Genomic DNA, 19,571 nt, shown 5'->3' on the forward strand with positions numbered 1-19,571 from the left:
CCTCTCTCGAAGGGCTCTGTGAACTCCTTTGTCATCCAGTCAGTAAGCAGTGTCACTCAACAACAGTGCTAGGCCCTGAGGATTTAAAAATGAATGAAGTTCACTTTTAATGAGTGAATCTCTGAATCTTCAGGTCCCCAATTCACCAGCTATGAGGGAGTGGGCAGGATGGGAATAGCTGGTGGTAAGACCTGTTTAATAATCACAGTGCCGTGTGGTAATGGTTGTAGCAGATGTGTGTGCAGAGCCATTGAAGCTGAGGGGAAGCCCCAAATGGTGACCCTAGAACGTTCACAGAGAGGGTGACATTTGATACAGCTTAGGGGACAAAAAGGACAGTGGCAAGTGTGGTAAAGTGTTGGGCCAGCCAAGGTACAGAATGGGAGAACTGGCATTTCAGAGAGATTGGGAAAGGGAAGCACATACAGAACCAGAGAGGTTTGCAAGAATAAGACATGTTTGGAGTCTGGCTGTAGTTTCTCACCATTAAAAAGAAAATTCTAGTTTCCTTTAGGTAATGCTCATTCTATGTATCTCATGGCCTTCACCTCCAACCTGGATCCAAAGAGCATTCAGTTTCCTGTCCCCAGGTTGTGAGTGTAACCTGATATATTTTCCAATTTAGTGAATTACGGAGGGCTAAAGAAGAGATGACCTGAGGCACCCGTAATGCAATTTGCTGAACACTTATGAGGTGTGCAGCTAAGGCCCTTAGAGCAGCGGTCCCCAACGTTTTTGGCACCAGGGACTGGTTTCATGGAAGGCGAGTTTTCTAGGGGAGGGCGGTGGAGTGGAGTGGGGGGTGGCGGGCGGCGGGATGGTTCACGCGGTAAGGCGAGGGGTCGGGAGCGGCGCGGAGCGGCAGGTGAAGCTTCACTCGCTAGCCCGCCACTCACCTCCTGCTGTGCGGCCCAGTTCCCACCAGGCCGTGGACCCGGGGTTGGGGACGCCTGCCTTACAGGATTACCATATTTAATTCTCATAATGACTCTGTGGGCTAGGTACTATTATTATTCCCATTTTTAAATAAAACAACTGAGGCTTAGAGGCATCTTGTTCAAAGTTATATGGCAAGTGAGCTATGCAGTCTGCTTCTAACCCAGGCAATCTGACCGAAGGGACTCGGGTCTTAGTCAGTGTGCTATCCTGCCTCAAAAGTGTGAGCACTGCCACCACCAGGAATCAAAAAATATCCTATGAGCATCCCACCCAGCCTGGGGCCTTCCCTCCTCATATGGAAAAGACAGCACAATGGTGAGGGTGAGGGTGTCACCTGCGGTGTGAGTGGGTAACATGGAGTTCGCCAGCCAGATCTGCCTTCAAGGGAGGACATGCTACTCAGCTCTGAGTGCTGTTGACAGCTGGCCCTCTCAGGGACTGCCTCAGTTGCTGAGTCACCTTCCCAAAGTCGTACTACTTCCCAGAATGTACCACATCCAATGACTAATTCAGGAAGCGATATAAAGGTCCAGCCATGTAGGCCCAAAACTCTGATGAGTCAGGCTAGCTGCAGGGCCTCTAGGGGAGGTCTGCTGAGCCTGTTGTTGGGTTTACACTGAAGCTCCACTTCTCCTTCTGTCCCATCCTGCTTCCTGTCCCTCCCTCCACAGGTGTCAACCCCATGGGCATTCCTTAATGACCGTCCCATCACTCTGTCTCAGAGCCTGCTTCCCTGGGGACCCAATTGGTGACAACATTAATTCCATTCTGTGACCTCTCACTTTGTCTCCTTTGTAACTTCCTTTCATGTTAGTTTCGAAACCATGCGCCTTTCGTTTTTAAAGGACCTTTGATTTTCCATGTTCTGGATAAATATCTAAGAACAAAAGTTTTAAAATTCTCAAAGGTAGCTTACACAAAGATTCAGTCCCCCTCTTTTGGTTGTTATTGTTGTTAATAGAACTTATTTAGAGCTGTATTAGGTGCACAACAAAAAGCAGAAGGTGCAGAGAGTTCCCCTATATCCCCTGCCCTTCTCCCACATGCACAGTCTCCCCTACTAGCAACATCCATTTGCTTTGGTTTTGGCAATAGATATAGGTTATGGAAGTAAGATCTCTTTAAAACCAAAACTTTCATTAAAATAGTTTATGTGAACTTTTAATTGTTATTTTTGATGTTTGAGTTGTTGGCTGACTTTATTCCAATAGGCTCTTGCTGTGTGAACTTGGCAGGCTCCTTAAACTTTGAGTCCCAGTATCCTCATCTCTAAAATTGGAATAGTAATTATTGGGAGGATTAAATGAGATGTCCCAACTCTAAGCAAAGTGCCTGGCACATAATAAAGCTTAAGAAAATGGGCCTTTTAACATAAAGTTGGCACTGCACAGGTCACAGGGTATATTTGTTTCCTGTGGCTGCTCTAACACATTACCACAGACTTGGTGGCTTAAGACAAGAGAAATTTATTCTCTCAGGCTCCTGGAGGCCAGAAGTCTGAAATCAAGGTGTGAGCAGGACTGCTGTCCCTCTGGAGGCTCTAGGGGAGAATCCTTTCTTGCCTCTTCCAGCTTCTGGTGGCTGCTGGCATTCCTTGACTGCATCACTCCAATCCCTGCCTTCCCGGACACATTGCCTTTTCCTCTCTGCCTTCCTTTTATAAGGGTACATGTGATTGCAGCTAGGGCCACCCTGAAAACCCAGGAAAATCTCCTCAACTCAAGATCCTTAATTTAATCTGCATGGGCCCTGTTTCTTTGTAAGGGGACATTTCCAGGTTCTAGTGATGAAGATCTGATATCTTAGGGGGACTATTTTTTAGCCTACCACACAGGGTCACACAGTTCCTGTCCTGTCCTTACAAGGCATGGTCCTGGACATCTCACCTTTAGATTACTAAAATAGTCCTTTGTTCCCCCCAGTTTGTGGTTCAAAACCATCTGCCTTATTTTAAGAACATTCCTCCCTCTCCCAGAGGGGACAGTGGCTCCCAGGGTTGGGTGGTTTCTTTAAGGTCTCAGCACTAGACAGTGTTGCTGTTTTAGAGGCATCTTTCCAAGGTTTTATTTAATTCTGGGATGCACTCTAGCACTGTTTCTCAAACTTGCATATTCCCAGCATCTCTAATTCCGTAGATGGTGTGAGGTTTGGCAATCTAAAATTTTCAAAGTGTCCCACAGGAATTTTATCAGCCAAGATTTAGAAACATTGATTCCAGCAAAGTCCTGAACCAAAACCCTCGAAATAGGGAATTACCCTTCCCGCCTGCTGGGTGTGTCATGGTTGCATGACTGAGGTTTTTTTAAAAGGGTGGAGAAAAAAGAAAAGAGCAACCCTGAAAACTGAACAGTCTATCTGTACAGTATTCCCTGAAAGAGCTCCCTAGCGGGAAAACTTCCAATTCTGGATTAAGTGGCGGATGGCGACAGCCTGGATTTGGCAGTCCTGCTGCTGTCACTAGCCCGGGACCTCGTAGGTCTGAGTGATAAAGCCCCGGCCGCGCCCTCAGCGGGAGCCAAGCTTTCCCTCGGTGAGAGCAGCTCCAGCTGTGGTGGCGGCCAGGCTATTCCAGCCCTAGTGTGGGTGTCCATAGAGAGGTACATCGCAGTTGGGGTGGGCGGGGGAGTGGCCTGCAGCGCCACTCCTGCAAGTGGCAGCCACTCCAGAGTGGCGCGGGCAGGGGGCGTGGGGAGACGTAGGTATATTTATTCTGGCGTGAGAGCGGGATGCTGGGACCGCTCTACGCTGCCAGAGGAGCTGTCCTGAGTCGAGAGCAGGCAGTTCTCCCGAAAAGGCTAAGAAACCAGCGCCGGTGATTGGCCAGGTGGGGGCAGCCGTAGTGCGGTGGCCGAACGCACAGAAAAATTTCGGGAGTTGTGGAAGTCCTTTCGGGGATGATGGGGCGCAGTTTGGCTCAGCCGTGAGATGTTGGGGCGCAAAGTCAGGCTCCCTCGGGAGGTGACAGGGGTATAATGTCCAGGTCAGCCTTGGAGTGATGGGCGCAGTGTCAGGCTCAGCCGGGAAGTGATGAAGGTGCAGAGTCAAGCTCAGCTGGGAGGTTATGGGGGCTCTGGGTTAGGCTCAACCTGGGGTTGATGGGTGCCGCAGCGTGGAGGCGCTGCTTGGGGGGCCTTCTCCGGCAACCGGGCGGTCAGGTGCTGTTCCTGGGCGCCGCAGCGAGAGGCGCTGAGCCCCGATGTTCGCAGCTCGCCCTGAGCTGGGGCAGCGGGAGGAGCCCTGCGCGGTCACCGCCTCCTCCGGCCACAGGCTCCTCCTCTCCCCCCGCCTTCTTCGTCTCGCCTGCCCGAGCGCCCAATCAGCAGCCCTCGGCCCCGCAGAGCCGGGTTGCTTGTCTGGGCGGCGGAGGCTGAGCGCGACCCAAGCGAGCCGCGGCGCCCGCCGACCAGGGACAGGCGGGACTCCCGGAACCCCGCTTTGCCCCGCGCGGCCGCCCCCCACTTCACTGTCGCGCGTCCGCTTCGGCCCGAGCCGCCTGGGCCACGATTCTCCTCCTCTTCCTCCCGGAGGGGAAGGAACGGAGACGGCGGAGTAGCTGCTCCGGAGAGAGCAAGCTGAGGCCCTTGCCCCTGAGGCTCGGGACTGGAGGAGGCGGAGGCGGAGGGAAGTGCGCGTCATTCCCGGGAGGAGAGTGTTTCACCTCCTGGCAGAGGCTGCGGCTGCCAGTTGCGTAAAAGCGGCAGCGGCGGCAGGCCGGGGCTGGAGGGGCTCCCTGACCATGGAGGGAAGATCCAGACCCTGGGACGCCAGGAGCTCGGCTCTGTGTCTTTGGACTGCTGTGTAGGCACCTGAATTAGCCGACGCTAAGCGGGGGAGGGGAAGGTAAGAAGCAACGGGGTCACCAGCCCCCGCCCCCTCCTCTCTGCCTCCCTTGCTGCCCGCTGGGGGCCACTGCCAGGACGCGGACCATGGTCCTCCGCTCCTTCCCGGCTCCCGGCAGTCAGGCATTGGGGCATTTCTATTGAAACGGCAAAATCCTCCCGCCTCCCACAGCACCCTCCCCCCCTCCCACCGCGCGCCGCCTTTCTCCTCTTTGGATTAGGAGTAACAAGACTCCTCCGAGTAAGTCCTGTCCATAAGAAGAAAGGGTCTTTGGGAACCACATCTTGATTTCTTTCTCTCCCTCGCTCTTTTCATTGCTTTTACGGGGAACCAAACAATGGACCTTTGAAAGTCGGTGTGAACAGTCTTAAACTTTCTGGAGAGGGCTGGCTTGGGGGAATAAACCCCACAGGAAGCCGACTACAGAGAAAGGTTGGTGGAATGTGCATTGCAGAGTTTCGGCTTCAGTGAGCGCGCGCGTACGCGTTTGGGGGTGATCTTTGTCTCTTTATTACCCTGGGTTGGAGCCCCCCCCGTCTCCCACCCCAGTTTCTTTTAGTTAAGGTAAGGCGACTCTTTAAGGTCTCGTGCAGCTTTCTTTAAAGCTGGGGAAAGGCTTAGCACTGGCCCCCACTTCCAGCTTTCCTCTGCAAAGTTGGGAGGTCTTGGCAAAGGAAGGGGGTCCGGCTCTGTGAGGACCCCTAAGTGCTGCGGTTAATGCTGGTTGCTACACCCCTTGTAATAAAACCAAGGTTCTGACGTCCCTGGATGCTGTCTGCTGAGGGTTGATTTGTGTCCCCAGATTTCCCGTGGAGCGGAAGCCGCTCACTTAAATTCTCCGCATTAGGTTAGGAAAACAGACTTTGATATATGTCTCCTTTCATCAGCAGTAAGGGTTAAGGATAGAGTGCTTAATAATTTTAAGAACTTTCATTCCGCACAGGAGCCACTCACTGGCTTGTGTTCACTCCCCTTGTTTCAGTGTGACTGTGATGCGATGTTGCATAATTACGCGTGTTGAGAGTGTGCAGATACTATCTTCGTGAGCTCTTCCCAGTACAAAGTGAGAAGAATTTAGAGGAAGGGGGATGGAGGGAGGTTTCACCTGAGCTGAGTGAAGACTTGAGTCCTCAAAGCAGCCAGGGTTACCTGTTGGAAATGTCTCTGTTTTAAAAACAAATACATTTAGGTTCTGATGAACCTATGGGCAGGACAGGAATAAAGACGCAGACATAGAGAATGCACTTGAGGACACCGGGAGGGGGAGGGGTAAGCTGGGACGAAGTAAGAGTAGAATTGACATATATACACTACCGAATGTAAAATAGCTAGCTAGTGGGAAGCTGTTGCTTCGCACTGGGAGATCAGCTCGGTGCTTTGTGACCACCTAGAGGGTAGGGGTGGGATAGGGAGGTTGGGAGGGAGACGCAAGAGGGAGGGGATATCGGGTTTTTGTATATGCGTAGCTGATTCACTTTGTTATAAAGTAGAAACTAACACAGCATTGTAAAGCAATTATACTCCAATAAAGATGTTAAAAAAATAAAATAAAAACAAATACATTTAAAATATTTAGCCTTATGGTTCTTTGGTTGTCTAGAAAGGAACTATTAATGTTTGTTTGACCCTTGAAGGAAACTTGCTGTTTTCAGAATTGGTCTGGGCATCATACTTTGGTTGTGTCTTTGATTAGCTATGCAAAGGGTTCTTTTGAGTGTGCATTTCTGGGCAAAGCAGAAGGTAGTGCACTTCCTCTGCTTAGTAAACATTGGCTAGCACCTTTTGATGCTTTATCCTTTACATTAAAACCACTCCTCTCAATTTTCTGTGTACCTGCACTACAGGATATGTGTGTGTGTGTGTGTGTGTGTGTGTGTAACTGGAAGTCTTGTGGTTTTCAGTTCAGTCCACCTGACGCTGTCTTATCTGAATGTGTTTACAGGCCCAGAAAAGTAAGGTTAGAAGTGAACTCTGAGTCATCACCTGTTTCCCTTTAACAGTCTGTGAATGAGCAAGCAAGGGGAGGACTGGGCACTGTGTGTGTGTGTGTGTGTGTGTGTGTGTGTGGACAGGAAAATTGAATCAGTGAATTCTTACATGGTACTTGTTTAGATTTCCTTTGTCACAGCTAATTGAGTAAAAGTCTCTTTTTTTTTTAAGGATTATTGGGTTTTTTATGTTTATTAATTTTGGCTGCATTGGGTCTTGGTTGCTGCACGCGGGCTTTCTCTAGTTGCGGCGAGCGGGGTCTAGGCGAATGGGGGCTATTCTTCGTTATGGTGCGCGGGCTTCTCATTGCGGTGGCTTCTCTTGCTGCGGAGCATGGGCTCTAGGCGCTGAGGCTTCAGTAGTTGCAGACCGCAAGCTTAGTAGTTGTGGCTCGTGGGTTCTAGAGCGCAGGCTCAGTAGTTGTGGCGCACGGGCTTAGTTGCTGGGCGGCATGTGGGATCTTCCTGGACCAGGGCTCGAACCCTCAGCATTGGCAGGCAGATTCTTAACCACTGCGCCACTAGGGAAGTCCCATGAGTCTCTTTCCTTGATTTGGCCTATAACGCCTCAAATTTTCAAAAGTCAGGAAACTTTCACAACAGGAAACCAGAATGGGGCAACACCTCATTCATGTTCTAATAGAAATAATCAAGCCTGTTCTCAACCAGCTATCTTGGAAATGAAGAGGAAACAAAGCAGAGAGAAAGGTAGTCTTGTGGGCCATTTCTGAATTTGAAAAGTTACTACTTACTAGCTATGTGCCTCTGGGCAAGTTTCTGAAATTGAGAATGATGAACCACATGTCAGAAAGAGAAAATTTAAAGTACCATTGTCAAGTTAACAGTTTTACTCACATGGGTTGCTGTATGTAAATGTGTACCTTGTAAAGTGCTGTAAAATATTTATGAGTATTGCATCATCCACCCACCCACCATCCCTTCAGCTAACAATTATTAATCACCTATTGTGTGTCAGGCTTTCTGGAAACAATCTGATTGCCCACTCTCTTTGTGGAGTGTTCTTTTTGGTAGGGAGAGGGAGTTGGATGAATTGGTTGAAATTCCAGAGGTCACAAGGAGCAAAGATAGGGACTTCCCTGGGGGTCCAGTGGTTAAGACTCCTCGCTGCCAGTGCTGGGGGCGCCTGTTCGATCCCTGGTCAGGGAACTAAGGTCCCACATGCCTCGAGGCCAAAAAAAAAAACCCACAAAAAACAAGGAGCAAAGATAACCTGGTGGCTTCCATCTATAAAGAAAGATAAAACAATCTCTGCTGTTGAAGAAATGAGTCTATTCAGGTACAAAAGGAAATGAACAATTAGAAAGCCCAATAAGTGTTTGGAGAATTATGCATAGAATGCTTTAAGAACCCAGAGGAGGATCAGATTGGGAATGGGAGGGGGAAGCAATTTAGTGAAAAGTAAAATTTACTAAATCAGACGTAATAGTAGGGACTGAAAACTGGTGTTAGACGTACCATTTTGAAATGTAAAGATTGGAGGACTTGAAGTCAGAATTGAGTTTAAAACAAAGCTCTGACAATTGTTAACCATTTGCTTATTGGGCAGATCCCCACATTCTTCACATATTGTTTCTTCATCTGTAAAATAACTTTATGGAATTCTTTGAGGATTAACTTTGATTTAATTTGCTGTGTATATGATAAAGTACCATACAAGCTAATGCTGTTTGGTACTTTCAAAATATGTTCTTTTTAAAAGCTGTAAATAGATACAGTTTATAACTTAGTCTAATTGGTCTCAGTCACAGATTTCTATTTTATTGGCCCTTTCCTGAGTGTGCTGAATCCCATCTTGAGTGCAAGTCTTCAGCTGTTGTCATATGGTGAGTCTCACTTGTTCAGGCATCTTCATCTCAGCCATAGGAAATCTTTTCATCGCGTTTGGGTTGTGAACGCTAATTAGAAGGATGGGCTGTCTAGTACAGTACATCAATTGAGAGGGGCTTGTCTGGGTCTGTACTGTAATGTCCGTACTCTCCTCCCTCCCTCCCAAGTCAGGCTAGTCCTTCTGTTTGTCTTGATCCTAACAAAATGAATATAGAAAAGGAAAAAGAAAGGACAAGAAAAACTATACATCTGCGTTTTTGAGACCATGAAAATCACCCTTAATAGTTTTCTCCATTTGTATAGAGGTGTAATTTTTCAACTACACTATTAAAGAAAGGCTGTGCTCTCAATAGCAACAGCTGCTGTCTAGATGAAACTTGAATCTGTAAGCAGTACTTGCTTTAATATACTTGCCTTAATTCTCTGCTTGAAATGGACTTCAGCTCATCTGACATTTTAATAAATTGCCTTTGATAGAAATCCATACTCAGTATTTAAAACTGCCATGTTAAATGTGACTTTTGGGGGGAAGGGTGATATGACTGTAAATCAGTTCGCAGGACAGTTACACATGCTGAATCTTAATATGCAGTTTGAATGGGCCTCAAAAATAATATTAAAATGAGGAAGTTGAGACCCAGAGAGGCTAACTAATTAGGTAAGGTCATGTAGTAAATTAATGGCTGAGCAGGGACAAGAACCCCTTTGTCCCTAATTTCCAGCCAGCATATTTTTTTCTCCAATATACTCTAATTTGTTACTCTTTGGTTTTGTTAGCAATTTAGTTATTTTAATGTTTTAATAGTGAAATAATTGCATTCTGGCTTAGAAATCCACTGCGCCCAAGTTTAAGGCAGACACTGTACCTTCTGTTTTGTTTGGGGGAATCTGGATGTGATATGGTGCACAGAGTGGGGTCAAGCTACTTGTAATAAGTTTGTCAGATAAGGAACTAAGTGTAAAAGTAACGTTAACTTTACTTGCATTTTCTATAAATAGTCTACTAATTTAAAATATTGTCAAAGTGCACATTTTTTAAAAGAAGCAAGTTCTTCTAAGTAAGAAACATTACTCAGATTTGTGTTGTGAAACATATGATAAAAGCATATTAGAAATAGGTTTGCATGTTCTTTTGTTTTTCCTGTACTTGTTTTGGGAAGCCTTTAATGCTGGTTGTTAGAAACTATGCCCAGCAAATATTTTGTTACATTCCCAAGATGTACAAGGCACTGTGCAAGTTGCTGTGAATGATACAAAGATGTGTGAGGCATAGGGTCTTTATTAAAATGTCTCTTTACAAAAAGTGAAACAGACTCAAAGCTGTGTATGACTTAAAACTTAGAATTGCTATCTCCCAGCAAATCAGTCCTTTGATCTAGTAGGCAAATCTGCTCTGAAATTGTTATTATTAGACTAACCAGACTTGTAACAAGATATTTATTTTCATTACATGGTGACAAGTGATAAACCTTTCGCTTTATTTACTTTATCAGGGCCTCATCTTAGTTTGGACAATAAGTAAAACTTTGGCAACGTTCGATAAGATTTTATATTATGAAAAGTTTGCCTGGGAGAGCTTGTGGCGGTCTTAGCTTTAATGTATTTTAAAGATGACTTTTTTTTTTTTTTTGCGGTACGTGGGCCTCTCACTGTTGGGGCGTCTCCCGTTGCGGTGCACAGGCTCCGGACACACAGGCTCAGCGGCCGTGGCTCACAGGCCCATGGCATGTGGAATCCGCGGCATGTGGAATCTTCCTGGACCGGGGCACGAACCCGTGCCCCTGCATTGGCAGGCAGACTCTCAACCACTACGCCACCAGGGAAGCCCTAAAAATGACTTTAACATTGCATAGAAGTGCGACTGGAACATTGTTTTTGCCTGAAAAGGTTGCAGTTTAAGACAATCCATATTGAGGAACTGAGAAAAGAATTGTCCTCATTGACTTTGAGTTTGATGTTAGTATCTTAAAACATATGCATATTCACCACAAACTAGATGTCATGTCTGATTACTAAGTCTCTCCGAAGAGTGAAATTATTATTGACTTGGGGGCTCTTGCCTAATTACTGGCTTGTGCTTGGAGACTGCAAGCCTTCTCTTATCATAATGGTCTCTGCTAATGGTGACTCACTTCCCTTAAGAATGAGTGAGGTTTTTTGTTTGTTTTTTTGTTTTTCAATATACAACGAGGTTGGAAAATTCATTATTAACACTTAAGAGATTGGAAAGATTAAGTTTAGCACAAGGACAAATGCCTGATTCCGGTTACAGAATAAATTAGAAAAATGAGTTATTTTTTTAAAAATTGTGGCTAAAAAACCCCCACATACATACCATTGTTTTTAATACCACCAGTGCCACCACTATAAAGTCAACGTTGTATGAGGATTTAAAAAATATTATACTTCATTAATGCAAAAGATATGGCTTTAATTGTTCAATAGGTGCTTGGTGATAGCCATTCCCCAGCCATCCAATGCCATATACTCAGACAGATTGAAGTGCTAGTAATGTTGAGAAGCTAGCAATTTGGTAGCAAGTGGGCTGTGTATGAAGGTATAGGTGAAAAGGCCAAATGAGAGAGAAATCATCTTATCTGCATGATTAATGACATCTTTTGATGGATATTAGTTGCTGTTTGTCCAAGTGCCTGTCCTTACCATATGGCCCCCCTTCACAATATATGGTCAGTTCATGGATAACCTTCCCCGGCTGCCTGGTTACCATGTCGTCTGAACTTGGCTTTAGCCTTAAAGTATTTCTTCTTGCTCCCTGTTTGTGCTTTAGTCCTCATCACTTGAGCTCATTACTCAGCCCCTGTTTACCTGTCCTGCTACTGCTGGCAGTATTCTATCCCTGTTCAGCCATGCAAAGTCCAGCCTCTGCTCTGGTGCTGAGTAATTGCTCGTTCACTGGGGGTCCTGCCTTTTGACTCTCTGGTACCCCTGAATTTGACAAATGTCAAGGAGACCGTGGATGGGGTGTATATGGTCCCTATGGTAGGCCTAGGTTTCACAAGCCCTAGGAGGACAGGGGCTGTGATTTTTTTGTATTTTGGCCAGGAACTCAGGAACTCATCTGCAAGTGACACCTGCCAGCCAGCCTTCTGGAGCATACGAAAGACATCCTGAGTTTGTTGTTTTCTCCCTATATTGGTTATTGTTGGACAGTGTGTTGTCATTTTTTTTTTGTGGTACGCAGGCCTCTCACTGTTGTGGCCTCTCCCGTTGCGGAGCACAGGCTCCAGACGCTCAGGCTCAGTGGCCATGGCTCACGGGCCCAGCCGCTCCACGGCATGTGGGATCTTCCTGGACCAGGGCACGAACTCATGTCCCCTGCCTCGGCAGGCGGACTCTCAACTACTGTGCCACCGGGGAAGCCCAGTGTGTTGTCATTTTAGGGGCAGAGTTCAGTGGTAGATTTTAGTTCACACATGCAAAGGAAGATATTAGTAGTAGTCTGATGGTATACATTTGGGTAAGTAAGTTTGGGATTTAATAAAACCAGGCTATCACCCCTTTAGACACACCAGCCTAGTGTCTTTGCCTCAACATATATTGTAACTACTTGTTTACCTGTGTCATCGTCTGACACCCACCCCCTCAACGCTAGGCTATGCGCTTCTTGAAGGTGGAGATCATGTATATTTTTTGCATCGCTGGGTCCCAATCATCTAGCAAAATCCTTGTCTCATAAGCAATCCCCAAACCTGAACGCATTCCCTGTTTGGTAAGGCTTTTCTCTTAAATATACTGTATGAAAAATAGACTATGTGTTGTAGGTTAAAAAATATATATACATTTGGATTCTGATCCTGCACCTGCCATTAATGGAAACTTTGCTTTGATGTTGGATTGAGTAGCCTGGATCACTTCAGTCTGGGCATCTCATTATTCATCTGGAATATTTCTTAGTTTGAAAGGCATGTCAAAACATACTTGGTATATGTTTCCTACTGTCATTGCATTTTGATGTCTGTATGTCACTGGATCATAAACTTTTGGTACACCTGTACTGATTTATCAAACACATCTCTGTTGTCTTTTCTTTTTTCCCCACCTTTCAACATTCTACCAACATGACTTTCTTGAATTTTTCTTCTGGAAAAGCATCTTAAAGCTTTGTCCCTGGCGCTCGGCAGAGAATGTAGCCCACAGGCAGCTCTGCCCTTTGCTATGACCTTAATTAAATCAGCCTCCCTCAGGTCAGACTTAGGCTTTGGTTCTTTCTTTCGAAGGCCAGCTGCAAGGCTGATGACATGCCTCCGTCTGCCATTGTGTGCCTCTGCACAGCCATCCGTCACTGTCAGCAGGTTGGGAGTCTCTTTGCTGTGTCCTCCCAGCCAGTGGGGAAAAAGGGCGAAGGGGGATGGTCTAAAGACCCTTGAGAGGGAGGGGAGAAAAAAGAACAGCTTTCAGTAGAAAGAATTAAGGAGAAAAAGGAATCTGAGGAATAATAGTCGGAAGAAAGGAAACAGAAGTGAAGAGCAGAGAACTGGTAGGTAAAATGACCCTCTCCTCTCTCCAATTTTCCAAGTTGAAGAACAATCATGCTCTAGTTTTGCTTATCCTTTAGTTCTTTACTTCTACCCAGAGGCCTATGTACTTTGCTGTTTTTTAAAAATTTTATTTTTGATTGGGCGAGGAATGTGAGATATTGTTCAGTTGTTACCCTTTCTACCCGCCTTGGTCTGTAGATCTGTATTTTTGCCCCTTTTGTTTCTCTTTTGTTTCCCGGGATAATGTTCTGCAGCCTTTTCGCTCTATCAGCCATCTTGGCTTTAGGGTCAAGCATTGCTTTTCATGGACGGATCTGAAAAAAGACAGGATTAATGAGTATATTTGGTGGCAGAAAAATCAGACATCTGCCTCCTGTACCTTGCATAAGTGAGAGGAGTAAAATAATGAATTAAACTATTTCTTAAAGGTCACTTACTTTAAAGTGGGAAAGTGTTCACTGGGTTTACTTTGGGCATTAGATATTATAAATAAAGACTCTGTTTTGATGGACCATATTTTAACAGGAGATTCCAATAGAATTTGCCAAGGATATATACACTTTAGTGAAGTTGTAGCTAATTTGCTAATCTGAAATCCTTAAATACAGACCCATGAGCATATATTGTTTCGTTGTTTTCCAGGAAAGCAAACTCTTAGTATTTATAGTTAATTTTTGTTTTCCAGGGATTTACTGTTTCCTGGCTATAGTTTTCTAGCAAAGAGAGTATAGATTAAATGAAAAGTGAATTTCTAAGCAGGGAAAAAAATGTCTTCTAACTTTAAATAATAATTATTCCAACTCAAATGCTTAGTGGGAAAAAATTTTCTTTCTAGTAAATTTAGTCTTTTTAGGACTATATGTTTGAAATATTCCTTGTGATTTCTCGGTATTGTGGTTTAATAGAGTTAGTGTGTATTGAGAGAGTTATTTCCTTTTGAGGGGGGAGATAATGTGAACAATATACGGTACCAAACTGGAAGTCAGGTGCATATTGGTGTTTATATATAATACTAGGTTAACTTTTGAGTATATCATTCATCATATGTGTCTAAATTGACCAAGTGGCGAAAAGAAGGTGGAAGATTAGCATTAAAGTGTCTCAGTACCTTATCCTTTTACTTCATAGGGAGCTGTTTATGGTTCAAGGTTGGTGCATTCCCCTTCTATTTCTGAACATTGGCCTCAGTGAGATCAGCTTAGTGAAATGAGCAGGAATCAATGCAGGTAAACTAACTCTGCAAAGTGTCTTATTTCTTGGGAATGTGCCAGACAGTTGCAGGGGCTAGTGACTCATTCTGATTTGGAGAGTTGAAGGACAAAGACAGAAGGGCTATGACAAGCGCTGGGTAATAATGGAGAATGTGTGAATGTGACAGTGTGAAGGCACTGTCCTGTTTAGAAGTCTCAGAGTATTCATTTCTTTGCGAGTCTGCTTACACAAAACCAAGCAGATCTCTGAATGAAAGTGAACTTATTTTTTTCCCCACCATCTGTCTATTTTCTCTCAAATAGCTATAGGAATAGACCTAGCATTTATGCTGAATTCCTTTGCAGTCATTGTTGTAGAAAAATGTGTTTTATCTTGTTTGGTCTGGGAATAGAATATGTAATAAAGTATATTCTGCTAAACTATGTATAAGAGAATTCCCCCTCTCCGAAACTCTCTTTGTTTTATCCTTTGCATTTGAAAATCTTTATATGAGAATATTGATCACACTTAAATATTTGACAGTTTGTGAAATTGAAGATCCTAAAAGTCAACTTTAAGTTTGTTTCTTACTGCATAGTTTTGTATGATTGAGTTGTTGAGCTCATTGTTTATCAACTACAGACATAATCTGAATCTAAAACAAAACTAGATGAAACATCCTACCTCCTACTCCCCCCCACACACAAAAAAAACCCAAACCTGAAAATCACCTTGATGTTATTCTCTCTTGTTCTTCTCTTAAAAATAGGAGATTGGAAGTTAGAACCATTAATTGAAAGTTCAAGGCCATTAGGAGCTGGTTAAGAATTTTGTTAGGTCGTGATTACTAGTAATTATAAACAAAATTATCATTTGTTTTCATGATAATTCGCGAACACCTCTCTTTCCTGGCATAATTTACTTTTATTTTTGCTGTGACTGAGCATACCAGTCAGTGTGTTACAAAGACCTACTAAAGTCTTAATAAAAGGAAAAGTTTCCTTAGCCAGGTTTTGGCCAGTTGTACCGAAACACTCAGAAAGTAGACTAATTTGTAGAACTGACCTTTAGGTTGGATACTGTTTCAAGAATTATGTCCTTGATCAAAGAAAGATAAACTGGAGGAGATCATGCCAGTTTCTTGAGTGTTCCTACAAGCCTGAATTTTCCATTCAGAAATAAGTTTTTATACCAAGTGTAGGCAGGATTTAAAAGGGCTTAAATAAGTCAAAAGTATTGCATTTTCATTAGGTGTTCAGTATGATGGGGCCAATATGCATGGCATAGCAATGGGCTGTGGGACACCCCTACATTGGGTTGGAGGGGCTGGATGATTTTGCGCTATAGGGCAAGTGTCCTCAACCACTGTGTAAGTGATAAGCACTTGTGGTAGGCAATTGGCCTTCTGTATTTGTAGCTCAGCAGTAGAAAGAAAATGAAAACTCAACCCTTTTAAAGGGTTCTTAGGAGTTTTGAATTAATTGCCACTATCTCTGTATTGAGAAGACTTTACCTTTGATCATAGCATTTATTTGCTGTCAGCATAACAATATAAAGTGGAATGGAACATCTCCTTTTTCCAAAGTACCTACTGCATTTCATAGTGTGTGGTTAAAACTTACAAATATTGTGAAAAGTTGAGCTTGTCTAGATGGTTTGCTGTTCTGTATCTTTAGAATTTCTATTTGCAGTTGTTATTAATAACTTTTAGTCACCCACTAGATTGCATATTAGCATTTTGTAAAAATTAATGCGTTGACTTTTTTGCTTGAAGTAGTAAATGTTCTCCATTTTTCCCAAATTAGGGTAACTAATATAGAAATTAAACAAATTTCCCAGAGCCTCAAGGATGTTGAAAAAGGAGTAAATGGGAAATTCCAGTCTCTGTGTGTGTGTGTGGGGTGTGTGTGTGTGTGTGTGTGTGTGTGTGTGTGTGTGTGTGTGACAGAGAGCGAGAGAGAGAGAGCTAGAGAGCGAGAGAGAGAGCGAGAGAGAGAGAGGGGGAGAGAGAGAGAGAGAGAGAGGGAGAGGGAGAGAGAGAGAGCTCGCGCGCACGCGCGCGTGAGAGGAAAACAGTAAGTTCTAAGTTCAGTAAGCACTTACTGAGTTCCTACTGGGTGTAAGTTCCTGTGAGAATACCAAGAAGAGTAAGGTGTTGTCCCTGCTCTCAAGAGGCTTTTGGTCAACTGCAGGAGATGGACACGTACTTACATTAACCGAAACATAAGGCAGACAGCAAGGTGATTCAATAAGAGTTTTAAACAGACTACAGGGAAGAACAGGCAGGGAACTTATTGTGGAATCCTGAGAAGCCTTCATGGATGAAATAGCACAGTATTTGAAAACTTTATAGGAGACTATCTCAGTTTTCTTAAAATCATGCCCCTTTTTAGTAGGTCAAAAAAACCCAGCTATGATCTCCTTTAATGTTGTTGAAATTTCAAAATAAATTACTTTCTGTGATTATTGTAATTTATAATCAAATTAATTAATTGAATACTCTTACCAACTGTAAGCCCCTCCCACAGTTACTGTTTGAGTTTATACACTCTTTTTATCCAAGAGAAGAATTTTATTTAAAATAACCACAAAATTTTAAAGTATTTTTTTGTGTGAGGGCAACTGAGAATTTGACAAAAGTACTAGGTTTTGAACGCTACCCCTTTTTTCAGTATTTGCATATCTTTAAGTTGATATGATTTTTTCATACTTTTAGTCATTTCTTTCATATCTACTTTAAATTTTGCCTAAATTCCTGGTGAAAATTTTTAATTGCGTGATTTTATTTTCAAATTAATTATTACCAAGCCTTTTGGGCTACTAGGTTTTTAATCATCCAGGAAATAAATACTCACAAGATAATTCTTCTAAGGAACATCTAAATACCAAAAATTATGCTCCAAAAGCTTTGTAGAGTGTATTTCCAAATTTGATATGAATGACTTGGGTTATTCCTCATTTTGGATTGTTTGTGTTTAGGGGTTTAGCACAGTCCAAAATAACTCTTAAAATATATCTTAAAATACTGGTGTGTTCCTTCTGTATACTATGTGATTTCCACTAGAAATACAGCCCTTTAAAAAATGACAGGTGATATAAACAAATTAACAGTATATTAAGTAAAAACTTCCATCTGTAGTAAAAATTTTAAAATGACACCTAATGCTAGCCTTGAATAAAGCTTGAAAGCCAGGGGAAACTCTTCATCCTCTTTCCTCTATTAGGTTTCTCTGTTGTTCTTGGGAACATAAACTAATGTTCAAACTAATGGCTACCAGTAGTAACAACCTTATGGACTGAACAGCCTGGGAACCTATCACAGTATTTCATGATATTTCCTTGGTCAATTTCACTCTTCCTTCAAGCAAGTGATTTAAAATTGAATTTAGGACTCTACGTATAATATTGTTTAACTTTTTATACTATTTCATTGACACAAATACTGTTAAAATAAATACTTGGAATAATTAAAAATAAATAAATAATAAAATTGAATTTAGGAATTGCATTTCTTGGGGATGCTGTATATCTTTTATCTTTATCCCCCATAGTCCCTACCACAATTCTCTAATGACAGTAAGAGCTCGCAAGTGCTTATTGAATGAGTGAAATGACAATTTTTCCCCATGAATAATTGAAATCTAGCTAGCAATCAATATATTTTAAAGTAATTGATTTATAATACTACTAAAGCAAGCTCTTAAATGTAAAGTGAAATCCTAAAGCAATGTATTTGTGTCTTATTTAAAAATTGTAATAAATTGTGAGGAAAATCTGCATATTATTATTTTCTTGTAAATTTATTCTAACATAGTTTCAGTAATGTGTTACTTAGGAAAATAGTGATTGTATTTGTTGCTTATGTATTTACATGTTTTTCAGTAAAATAGAGCTAATGGACTCATAATATGTAGAAAAAAATATATACAGTTTTGCAGAAGGGTCCTGGGGAAAACATACCATGATTACCATTGATTTATTGGTCATGTTAGTTTGTGGCAGACACCATCTGAATTTTCATGTTAGGATACCATTTTGTGAATGTGAAGACAAATATTTTTCCCAGTGGGATGGTGACTTCATTTAGGCTCTCACTGCCTTTTTTTCTGTTGCTTTGGGTACATCTGGAGACATTATCTCCCACAAAAGGGGCCCCCCGGCTGTTAAGTAATAACAACCTTTCTCACCCTGAAACAATAAAGTATCAAGTGATTTCAGCTTCAAACAAAAGATTTCTACTCCCTTTCAGAGGAGATTATAGTCTGATTCCCCTCTCACCCTGGTGAGCCTGGCACTCAAGAGTATCTAGTTTAGTCCTTTCTTCGTTAATAGATGATCATAAAGGGGTCTTTGTCATACTCTCTCATTTGTTCCAGCAGGATGTATCTATTATTTTGGTCGGCTGCTTGACACATACAGCAGTTTCTTCAACAGCACCTTCGATCATGTTGTTCTCCCTTTGTCATAGAGCTTAAGCTTCATCTAAATAATTACTTTTGTTCAGAAATCAAACCCCACAAAGCAAGTGTTTTTGACAGACACACTCTGAGAAAGTTCTTTGCCCCATGTAAAATCAGCATCAATTCCTGATTAGATTCCCTTTCTGTCCCCATTAATTTCCAGGTCGTTTGGGTCCTGGGAACACTTATTTGTGGCTTCCTTAATGGCCACATTTTGTGTTTAATGGATTTGCTGTAATTTAGAGTAGTTTGGAAGTACCCTTTTTTGTTGTTTTGGCAGAAGGTGAGTGGGATTAATTATAAGAGTATTGAATGAAGTCAGGTGACTCTGAGATGCTGCAGTTGTTAAGGAAGGGAAGTAATGAACATCATGTTTCTTATTTATTCACAGTTGCTGCAATAAGAACATTAAATGACAGCGCTTCTTTCCCTCCCTCCCTCCCTCCCTCCTTCCATTCTCTCTCTTTTTCTCCCTCCCTACCTTTCTTTCTTTAACTTGGCAAAGTTACAGAGTAAGGTTTCATTCAAAACTTATTCTTTTATTCGAAAACTGGTAAATGCTTACTATAAAGAATATAGAAAGTAAAAAGGACTGCCGTTTTGTGTGTATGTCAGCTTCTCTTAGATAAGAAAGAATCATGTAGAGTCTGGTAAACTTCTGCATGAAGAAGTTCTGAGAATATTAAGGTGCCCTTTCAGACTCAACACAGTTCTTGTTATACCCTTGCAGAATTGATTCTTTGAAATTATTGCCTCTCAATTGTTTTGGAAGACACATGAGTGTAACTGTTAAGAGCCTGAATTCT

At 42.8% G+C, this 19,571-nt stretch overlaps 1 protein-coding gene across 2 annotated transcripts in view; it reads left to right on the forward strand.

The window, feature by feature from the left end:
• Window positions 1-4,276: 4,276 nt before the first annotated feature.
• CEMIP2 (cell migration inducing hyaluronidase 2) overlaps window positions 4,277-19,571 on the forward strand; it is an 80,869-nt gene continuing 65,574 nt past the window's right edge. For both annotated transcript variants that reach the window (XM_030877012.3, XM_030877017.3), the window contains exon 1: window positions 4,277-4,779. The gene's annotated coding sequence lies outside the window, so the exon portion shown is untranslated. The remainder of the gene's footprint in view (window positions 4,780-19,571) is intronic.

Source organism: Globicephala melas, chromosome 6, assembly GCF_963455315.2.
Source record: "Globicephala melas chromosome 6, mGloMel1.2, whole genome shotgun sequence".
In the NCBI taxonomy this organism is placed as follows: Eukaryota; Metazoa; Chordata; class Mammalia; order Artiodactyla; family Delphinidae; genus Globicephala; species Globicephala melas.